The sequence below is a fragment of the Pan troglodytes genome, chromosome 7 (genome assembly GCF_028858775.2).
Source record: "Pan troglodytes isolate AG18354 chromosome 7, NHGRI_mPanTro3-v2.0_pri, whole genome shotgun sequence".
Taxonomy (NCBI): Eukaryota; Metazoa; Chordata; class Mammalia; order Primates; family Hominidae; genus Pan; species Pan troglodytes.
Window position 1 is genome coordinate 28918812 of NC_072405.2, and position 11114 is coordinate 28929925.

The 11114-nt window shown below is 40.5% G+C and overlaps 1 pseudogene; it reads right to left on the reverse strand.

Annotated features, from left to right (window-relative positions):
* Positions 1-10654: 10654 nt before the first annotated feature.
* Positions 10655-10748, reverse strand: LOC112204335 (small nucleolar RNA U3; annotated as a pseudogene).
* Positions 10749-11114: the final 366 nt, after the last annotated feature.

The following is an 11114-nucleotide window of genomic DNA, read 5'->3' on the forward strand; positions in this document are numbered from 1 at the left end:
CTTTTTAAACCTAAGTGTCCCTTGTGATGCTCAAGGTCCTTAAGTCAGTTGACCTTTGCTTTTTGATCTTATTTTCTTACGGCCCTTACTTATTGCTTATTGTGTAAGAGATATGCTATGTGTTCATATGCCTTTTTCCTTCTAGCACGTGGAAAGACCTTATGCTCTGCCCTTAGAACCACGAGATTGATGCCTTGTCAAAGGTATATAAGCAGAAGTGATGTATGTCTCTTTCAGGTCAGCACTTAGATGCCCTCCACTATTCCTCTGCCTGCCACTTCAGCTTTGAAAGCTAATGTGTCCCAGATGGCATAAACTACATGACAGAGAAGGGTGGTCTGATTCACATTAAGCTTGATATGAGTGAGGAATAAGCCTTTATTTTGTTAATGCACTGAGAGTTTGAGGATTTGTAACTGCAGAATAGCTTATTGTATTCTGACTAATAAAATGATACAACAACATTTATAATAATAGCTATAGCTCATATTTGCTGAGTGTCTCTTATGAGTCAACTGTTAAGTGTTTTATATATTTAATATCTTAAAATACTTCCAACAACTGTATATACCAAGCAGTATTAGTCAGATTCTCACTTCATAGTTGGAGATATTTATACTTAGGATGATGACAATAATTATTAGTAATTGGCTGAGCTAGGACTTGAACCCACGTCTGTCTGACTCCAGAGCGATTTTTCTAGTCTACTCTATAGACTCTGTTCCTATGTCTGTAAATTTCAAGTGGTTTTGAACTGGGCCTTATCAGAGCAAGAGCTCTAGATGGGTGTTTTCGGTTTTTGTATGATTCAAATTAAAGTAAGAGGTTAAGGTCTGTTTTTAAGGAACTTACTATAAAGTTGTTTCTTTTAAATCTTCCATTTATATAATTTCTGGGTTATCTTCTGAATAATGAAATCAGTCTCTTTAGATGTTAAGAGGGCTCAAAACTACAAAGTTCACCTTTCCTCCCTCGTCAGCCCTACTCTGATGCAGCCACAAGATAATGGAGGAGTTTCTCCCTTGAATTCTGAGCCCCAGAACCACAGATTAAACAAAACACATTTGTGGGGTGCTGTGATCTGAACATCTGTGTCCTCCTAAATTTATATGTCGAAATGCTATTACCCAAGACGATGCTATTAGGAGATGGGGCCTTTAGAGGTGATTAGGGTGCAGGGGCAGAGCCCTCCTGAATAGGATTAGTGCCCTTATAAAACAGGCCCCACAGAAACCCGTCACCCTGTCCACCACATGAGCACGCAGCAAGAGGGAACCATCTAAGAGGAAGCAGGTCTTCACTAGACACTGAATCTACGGCACATTGATCTTGGACTTCCAGCCTCCAGGACTGTAAGAAATAAATTTCTGTTATTTTTGAGCCACCCTGTGGCATTTGTTGTATCACCTGAACACACTAAAATTGCGGTGCTTGGGGCTTTCATCCAAATTTAAACCTAGTCTTTTTTCCTGCTTGTGCCACAGATTCCCTGGCAGCCTCCCCATTCAGGAATGGTTTTGGGTTCCAAGGCAATAGCATGGCAGTTGTTTTCCGGATGAAATAAGAAGTTGCATTCAGATTTCTCCCCTACTAAGGGGCATTTGTCTTGAGACTGCCCCATTGATGGAACCTTGGGAGGGGTTTGCGTGAATCCCGCTGGCAGCCAGAGCCAAGTGTATTGCAGCAAGGTCTGTGGTGCGTAGTTTATGGTAGCAATTACTGAGCCAGATTCTTATGTAATCATGATACCTTCAGTTACGGGCAAAGTTGGGGAGGTCAACATAATAAGTGTTTGCATTTTCAGGGCCCTGGAAATCCATAAAGATCACTGGAGTCTATTATTTCACTCCTACTCTGCCTTCTTGGCCTTCTTCTCTGATTTAAAACATTCTTAGCACAGGGTATAAAATTAAACACACAGCATCAGCAAAACTAGCCCAACAGAATAAAAGGGGGAAAAAAAGAACCCTTGAAGATATACTGTAATTGTGAAAGGCAGGGCCTGCCACTCTTGCTCTTGAACAAAATTTGCAGTTCTAGTTGTAGATTTCTAAAAAATATATAAATGTTTAAATGTTGAAATACCCTCAAGCATACAGAAAACTTGCAAATACAATAAAAATAACTTATTTTAATTGAACCATTTAAGAGAAGTTGCTGACTTAATGCCCCATCACCCCTAAATTCTTCAGTTGTATTTCCTACATGCAAGGACATTATTCTAAACAACCACAAAACAACTATCAAAACAGGAAGGTGACATCGGTACCTGATTACCATTTAATCCTCAGACCCCATTCACATTTCTGCAGTTGCTCGGTTACGTCTTTCAGCAGGATGATCCAATCCAGCATCATGCATTGCATTTATACATGTCTCTTTCTATCTAGAAGGGTTCCTCTGTCTTTCTTGGACTTTGATGACCTTCACTTTTTGAACACAGTTCAGGTGTCTTGCTAATGTCCTCCATTTTATTTACCTTTTTTAATTTCAGTACGTTTTCTGGGGCAGACAGGTGGTTTTTGGTTACGTAAATAAGTTCTTTAGTGGTGATTTCTGAGATTTTGGTGCACCTATCACCTTAGCAGTGTACATTGTTCCCAATATGTAGTCTTTTATCCCTCACCCCCCCACACACCCTTCGCTCAAATCCCCAAAGTCCATTATGTCATTCTTACACATTTGCACCCTCATGGCTTAGCTCCCACTTATAAATGAGAACGTGTGATATTTGATTTTCCAATCCTGAGTTACTTCATTTAGAATAATGGCCTTCCAGCTCCATTCAAATTGCTGCAAAGGCCATTATTTTGTGTTTTATGGTGAGTAGTAGTCTACGGTGTATATATACCACATTTTCTTTATACACTCATGGGTTGATGGGCATTTAGGTTGGTTCCGTATTTTTGCTATTGCGAATTGCGCTGCTATGAATGTGCATGTGCAAGTGTCTTTTTCATATAATGACTTCTTTTCTTTGGATGGATACCCAGTAGTGAGGTTGCTGGATAGAAAGGTAGCTCTACTTTCAGTTCTTTACAGAATCTCCACACTGTTTTCCATAGCAGTTGTACTAGTTTACATTCCCACTACCAGTGTAAAAGTGTTCCCTTTTCACCACATCCAGACCAACATCTATTACTTTGTGACTTTTTAATTATGGAGAATGTCCTTTATTTTGGGTTTCTGTAATGTTTTCTCAAGATTAGATTCAGAAGTGTGCTAGAAATGAAACTGCCATCCTCTTATTGAATCTTTTTTTAAATTTTATTTTTAGTTTTTATTATACTTAAAGTTCTGGGATACATGTGCAGTGTGTGTAGGTTTGTTACATAGGTATACACCTGTCATGGTGGTTTGCTGCACCCATCAACCCATCCTCTACATGAGGTATTTCTCCTAATGTTATCCCTCCCCTAGCCCGTGGGGTTGGGATCTGCTGAGCTAGACCACTTGGCTTCCTGGCTTCAGGCCCCTTTCCAAGGGAGTGAACGGTTCTGTGTTGCTGGTGTTCCAGGCACCACTGGGATATGAAAAAATACTCCTGCAGCTAGCTGGCTCTCTGCCCAAATGGCCACCCAGTTTTATGCTTGAAATCCAGGGCCCTAGTGGCGTAGGCACCAGAGGGAATCTCCTGGTCTGCGGGTTTTGAAGACCATGGGAAAAGCCTAGTATCTGGGCTGGATAGCACCGTCCCTCACGGCACAATCCCTCATGGCTTCCCTTGGCTAGGGGAGGGATTTCCCCAAACCTTTGCACATCCTGGGTGAGGCAATGCCCCACACCCTGCTTCAGCTCATCCTCTGTGGGCTGCACCCACTGTCTAACCAGTCCCAATGAGATGAGCCAGGTACCTCATTGGGGAATGCAGAAATCACCCACCTTCTGCATTGATCTCGCTGGGAGCTGCAGACCGGAGCTGTTCCTATTCAGTCATCTTGCCAGCCACCTCCTTATTGCATCTTATGTGACACATGGTTTTGATTGTTCTCATCTTTCTTAATCATTTTATTAAGATGATGCCTTCTAGGCATCTTCAAAGTTACTTTTCCCATTTGTAATTAATAAATATTTGACGAGGAGTTACTTAAATAATCTCTAAATACCCTGTTCCTCATCAAACGTTTTATTTATTCATTTATTTTGATGCTCCCACTGGCCAAAACTAGGACCAATTGAGCATCAAAATAAATGATGAAAGTCACAGGTTATAAGTCATTGAGTAAAATAGAAAGGACAATCCCATGTTGATATAAGGTGGCTTGTGTGTTCTTGTGCTATGCCACCATCCTTTTTGTAGCTCCTTAGTTTATGAAACAACCAGATATTCCAGATTTGTCTTGTATTTTTTTTTTCACCTTAGCCCTGGGGTCAGCCGTTTCTCCATGGAACCATGGTGGTTGTGGGTTTTTTTTTTTTTTGTGCAAAATAGTATATGGAAGTCCAGGAAGGGCCACTAGACGTGCTCACTGCTTTGGGGTTGACACTGACTCCCAGACCTCCCAGTGGATGAAGCAAGGGATACACACACACACGCACACACCTACTACCCCACTACGTCTATATTAATGTCTGTATCTACAAATACTAAAAGTGGAGACTTCACAGTGATACCTCTAATTTCAAATCAATACTACAGAGTTTATTCTATTTTCTTCTCCTTTCCATGTTGTAACTCGCTTCTTTTTCCAGTGAGGAACTTGATTTCTATTACCCTTGATATATTTGCTTACATGTTCATTCATCCTGTGTATGATCAATCTCCCGTCAATGCTGCTGTCTCCTCCCCCAACCTGGTAAGTGCCCAGTTTTCACTGTTTAAGCTCCAGTATCTCGTCCTGGTTCACACCCTTCGCTGATGCCTCTTCAGCCTACTCAGATTTAACACCTTGCCTTTGATTGTCCCAACACAGACCATGTAGGCCAGCCCTTAGCCTGGACTTCCTCCTCATTCTTCTTGGGCTCTGAGACCCACACTGGCTCACCTCCATGTTGGACTTTGATTTTTCTTAAACAGCTCATACCCAGAAACTTCACACTGGGCTGATCCCTTCACCTTGCTTGGTTCTACTTTAGGACTGCAGTGTTTGAGAAGGTGAAGGAAAATGGAATGGCAATCCCAAGGCTGAGATAATACAAGTTTACCTGGGTCTGTTGACTTTTTCTCCTCTCCCTCTCTGGAGGGGGTGGTGATGAGGAAGTTGAGGACTGTACCTAATTATAGCAGGAATGCTCTGGGGCACAAGTGTTGCTGGGCCCAGGCAGAGTGAGCACGAGGCCTCCTTTATATGGCCCTGTACCTCTTTCCTCATTTGGTCTTCTCCATTAGAGGGAAGAGGATCCCAATGACACTTACAAGTGGCTACTACGTAGCATGTGTTGTCTGAATCAGTTTGCATCTGCACTCAATGAGTCGGTATTATCCTTACAGGTTTTCAGATAAAGAAAAAGTTAGAAAACTTACATGGCTACTCATGTCCACCAAGGGGCAGAACCAGGATTTGGACTTGGGGCTGTCTGTCTCCAACTCTGTTTACCTCCTTATCTCTTGTAATGGAGGAGACAGAGCACATCTTGGAAAGCCAGCCATACCAAAGTTGCTTAATCAATGTTAGTTAATATTAATGTCTTTGTGAAGAAAACATAAAATATGAGCTCTGGGGCTCTGGTGAGTTGAGACTTAAGCATTCTGGCAGGGAATATTCTGTTTTGCTTTCTGAGATGTTATGGTAGGCGTTTGGTTCAAGAAAAGCTAAGAAGTATTTTTTTGGACATCTTTGTGAGATTATGATCTTAAAAAGAATAAGAAAATAATATGTATTGGGCATTTACTAGGTGTCTGACTCCATTCTAAAACTTTATACCTATCAATTTATTTAATGGTCACTATGAGGTGAAGTGTACTATTTTCTTCTATTCATAGATAAGAACTTAAGGCACAGAGAGTTTAGGTAACATCCAAGGTTATTGTATTAGTCCATTCTCATGCTGCTAAGAAAGACATACACAAGATCGGGTAATTTACAAAGGAAAGAGGTTTAATGGACTCACAGTTCCACATGGCTGGGGAGGCCTCACAATTGTGGCAGAAAATGAAGGAAGAGCAAAAAGACATCTTACGTGGCAGCAGGCAAGCAAGCTTGTGCAGGGGAACTCCCATTTATAAAACCATCAGATCTCATGAGACTTATTCACTACCACAAGAACAGTATGAGAGAAACTGCCCCCAGGATTCAATTATTTCCACCTGGCCCCGCCCTTGATATGTCGGGATTATTACAATTCAAGGTGAGAGGTGGGTGGGGACACAGACAAACCATATCAGTTACAGAACTGGAGAGAAGAAGAACCAGCGTTTGAGTGCAGGCTGATTGGTACTTGTGTTCAGTTCTTGACTGAGTGGTAGGTTCTACTCACTCAGACTTCTGGGTTCTGGAATTTAGCTGAATGTGCTTTTTCATGAAAAGACACATCACAATTAAGCCGAGAGATATAAAAGTGCTTTGCAAGATGGAAAAATTATCCAATATATGTTCATATTATTACTTATTGAGTTTTTGTTACATCAAGTGTTCCTTTTATCTGTTTTTGAGACAGGCATTAAAGTATTTAGAAATTGTTAAGTCAGAATGAGTGGGTCTGGGTATTTACTGAATGCCATGTGCCAGGCCTAATAATCAAAATCATGCCTTTAAAGAACTAGCCACCCAGTGAACCACCCAAGTGAACCAATATTACAATACCCTGTGGTAATTACTATGGCAGATGTAAGTGGAGGATGCTACAGGAGTAAAAAGGAAGGGCACAGAAAAGATTCTCAAAAGGGAGAATCTGGGGTCAGAGTCTTGGCAGGATGTCAGTTTCAGCCTTCATGGTTCAAGTGAGTGAACTTCTTAAAGGGACTTTTTACAGGGGCATGTTCAAGGTTAAAGAAGCCACAAAGAGACGTTGAGGCACCCAGAGTCTAGCAATCATGGGATGCTCTTAACACTTTGAGGCTGAAAGGTCAAGGAAAGGAAATGGTTTTACCAGAGCCCAGTAAGAACTAGAGCTACAAAGGAGGGGGTGGCAGCTAGGAGCATGGCCTCAAAGAGATGCAGCTTTCCCCAGATACAAAGGGCCAGGCAAAAAATATTCCAACCACTTTTTCATTCCATCTTCTCAACTCCTGTGGCTGTTTTCCAGCAGTAAAACCCAAATGAAAGTCAGCTGTCAAAAGGATCTAAGTAGGGCACTCTCCAGGGCTCAGCCATCCTGGCACAGAGCAGGAAAGAAGGTCAGAAAGTGGACATGGGGTGAGGACAAATGGAGAATAACCTGCATATCATAGGAAGCTTCCTGAAAAAGGTGGTTCTTTAATTAATGCTGAAGTATAGAGAAGAGTTTTCTAGGTAAACATGGAAGGGGAAGAAGACATGCCAGGCAGAGAGTCTATCCTGTTTAAAGGCATGATCCTGTTGGGAAACTATGATGTCTTCATGATGAATAGGGTGGGAAGGGTGAGAAAGATGCAGTGGTAGAATTACATTTTGCCCCAACCATATCTTCTTCTTACCACTCTTCTTTGTGTTTCAAACATATAAAATCATATTTGTTGGAAAGAAAAAAAAATCACATCTTTTTTTTAGCCAATTATTTTTCTTTTTTTTTTTGAATTATACTTTTAAGTTCTGGGGTACATGTGCAGAACGTGCACATTTGTTACGTAGATATACATGTGCCATGGTGATTTGCTACACCCATCAACCCGTCACCTACATTAGGAATTTCTCCTAATGCTATCCCTCCCCGAGCCCCCAATCCGCTGACAGGCCCCACTGTGTGTTGTTCCCCACCCTGTGTCCATGCGTTCTCTTTGTTCAACTCCCACTTATGAGTGTGAACATGCGGTGTTTGGTTTTCTGTTCTTGTGATAGTTTGCTGAGAATGATGGTTTCCAGTTTCAACCATGTTCCTGCAAAGGACATGAACTCATCATTTCTTATGGATGCATAGTATTCCATGGTGTATATGTGCCATATTTTCTTTATCCAGTCTATCATTGGTGGACTTCTCGGTTGGTTCCCAGTCTTTGCTATTGTAAATAGTACTGCAATAAACATACGTGTGCATATGTCTTTACAGTAGAATGATTTATAATCCTTTGGGTATATACCCAGTAATGGGTTTGCTGGGTCATATGGTATTTCTAGTTTTAGATCCTTGAGGAATGGCCACACTGTCTTCCACAATGGTTGAACTAATTTACACTCCCACCAACAGTGTAATAAGCGTTCCTATTTGTCCACATCCTCTCCAGCATCTGTTGTTTTCTGACTTTTTAATGAACGCCATTCTAACTGGCATGAGATGGTATCTCACTGCGGTTTTGATTTGCATTTCTCTAATGACCAGTAATGATGAGCATTTTTTCATATGTTTGTTGGCTGCATAAATGTCTTTTTTTGAGAAGTGTCTGTTCATATACTTTGCCCACTTTCTGATGGGGTTGTTTGTTTTTTCTTGTAAATTTAAGTTCTGTGTTGATTCTGGATATTAGCCTTTGTGAGATGGATAGATTGCAAAAATTGTCTCCCATTCTGTAGGTTGCCTGTTCACTCTGATGGTAGTTTCTTTTGCTGTGCATAAACTCTTTAGTTTAATCAGATCCCATTTATCAATTTTGGCTTTTGTTGCCATTGCTTTTGGTGTTTTAGACATGAAGTCCTTGCCCATGCCTATGTCCTGAATGGTATTGCCTAGGTTTTCTTCTAGGGTTTTTATCGTTTTAGGTCTAACATTTAAGTCTTTAATCACCTTGAGTTGATTTTTGTATAAGGTGTAAGGAAGGGGTCCAGTTTCAGTCGTCTGCATACAGCTAGCTAGTTTTCCCAGCACCATTTATTAAATGGGGAATCTTTTCCCCATTGCTTGTGTGTGTCAGGTTTGTCAAAGATCAGATGGTTGTAGATGTGTGGTGTTATTTCTGAGGCCTCTGTTCTGTTCCATTGGTCTATATATCTCTTTTGGTACCAGTACTGTGCTGTTTTTCTTACTGTAGCCTTGTAGTATAGTTTTAAGTCAGGTAGAATGATGCCCCCAGCTTTGTTCTTTTTGCTTAGGATTGGCTTGGCTATGCAGGCTCTTTTTTGGTTCCATATGAAGTTTAAAGTAGTTTTTTCTAATTCTGTGAAGAAAGTCAATGGTAGCTTGATGGCAATGGCATTGAATCTATAAACTATTTTGGGCAGTATGGCCATTTGCATGATATTGATTCTTCCTATCCATGTGCTTGGAATGCTTTTTCCATTTGTTTGTGTCCTCTCTTACTTCCTTGAGCAGTGGTTTGTAGTTCTCCTTGAAGAGGTCCATCACATCTCTTAGAAGTTGAATTCCTAGGTATTTTATTCTATTTGTAGCAATTGTGAATGGGAGTTCACTCATGATTTCTCTCTCTGTTTGTCTATTATTGGTGTATAGGAATGCTTGTGATTTTTGCACATTGATTTTGTATCCTGAGACTTTGCTGAAGTTGCTTATCAGCTTAGGGAGATTTTGGGCTGAGATGATGGGGTTTTCTAAATATACAATCAATTCAACTGCAAACAGAGACAATTTGACTTCCTCTTTTCCTATTTGAATACCCTTTATTTTTTTCTCTTGCCTGATTGCCATGGCCAGAACTTCCAAAAGTATGTTGAATAGGAGTGGTGAGAGAGGGCATCTTTGTCTTGTGCCAGTTTTCAAAGGGAATGCTTCCAGTTTTTGCCCATTCAGTATGATAATGGCTGTGGGTTTGTCATAAATAGCTCTTATTATTTTTAGATACTTTCCATTGATACCTAGTTTATTGAGAGTTTTTAGCGTGAAGTGGTTTTGAATTTTGTTGAAGGCTTTTTCTGCATCTATTGAGATAATCATGTGGTTTTTATCATTGGTTCTGTTTATGTGATGGATTACGTTTATTGATTTTCATATGTTGAACCAGCCTTGCATCCCAGGGATGAAGCTGACTTGATTGTGGTGGATAAGCTTTTTGATGTGCTGCTGGATTCGGTTTGCTAGTATTTTATTGAAGATTTTTGCATCGATGTTTATCAGGGATATTGGTCTAACGTTTTTGTTTTTTGTTATGTCTCTGCCAGGTGTTGGTATCAGGATGATGCTGGCCTCATAAAATGAGTTAGGGAGAATTTCGTCTTTTTCAGTTGTTCGGAATAGTTTCAGAGGGAATGGTACCAGCTCCTCTTTGTACCTCTGGTAGAATTTGGCTGTGAATCTGTTTGGTCCTGGACTTTTATTTGGTTGGTAGGCTATTAATTACTGCTCCAATTTTGGAACTTGTTATTTGTCTATTCAGGGATTAGACTTCTGTCTGGTTTAGACTTGGGTGGGTGTATGTGTCAGGAATTTATCCATTTCTTCTAGGTTTTCTAGTTTATTTGCATAGAGGCGTTTATAGTATTCTCTGATGGTAGTATGTATTTATATGGGATCAGTGGTGATATCCCCTATATCATTTTTTATTGTGTCTATTTGATTCTTCTGTCTTTTCTTGATTAGTCTGGCTAGCAGTCTATCTATTTTGTTGATCTTTCAAAAAACTACCTCCTGGATTCATTGATTTCTTTTTTTTTTCAAGGGTTTTCCATGTCTTTATTTCCTTCAGTTCTCCTCTGATCTTAGTTATTTCTTGTCTCGGTGCTCTACATGTTCAGAGAACTTCTCTAATGATGAACTATAGGAATGATCCCTGAAAGTATAGTCTTACATTATTAATATTATAGAAGGGATCTCAAAAGGATCAGCCCCGGATCAGTCTGGCAACTTTCTAAGCCATCCAAGATAGGTGGCATCTGGGTCCCACTTAGAGTTAAACATCTTGCTCAATTCTTTCTTTTACATCAAAATTTATATTCATCTTTCATAACTCACTGTCTTAGTCCACTTGGGCTGCTGTAACAAAGTACCATAGTCTTAGAACCAACAGAAATTAATTTCTCACAGTGCTGGTGGGTGGAAATCTGAGATCAAGGCACTCGTAGACTCTGTGTCTGGTGAGGGTTTGCTCTCGACTTCATAGGCGGCATTGTATTGCTGTGTCCTCACAGAGTGGAAGGGACAAGGCAGCTCTC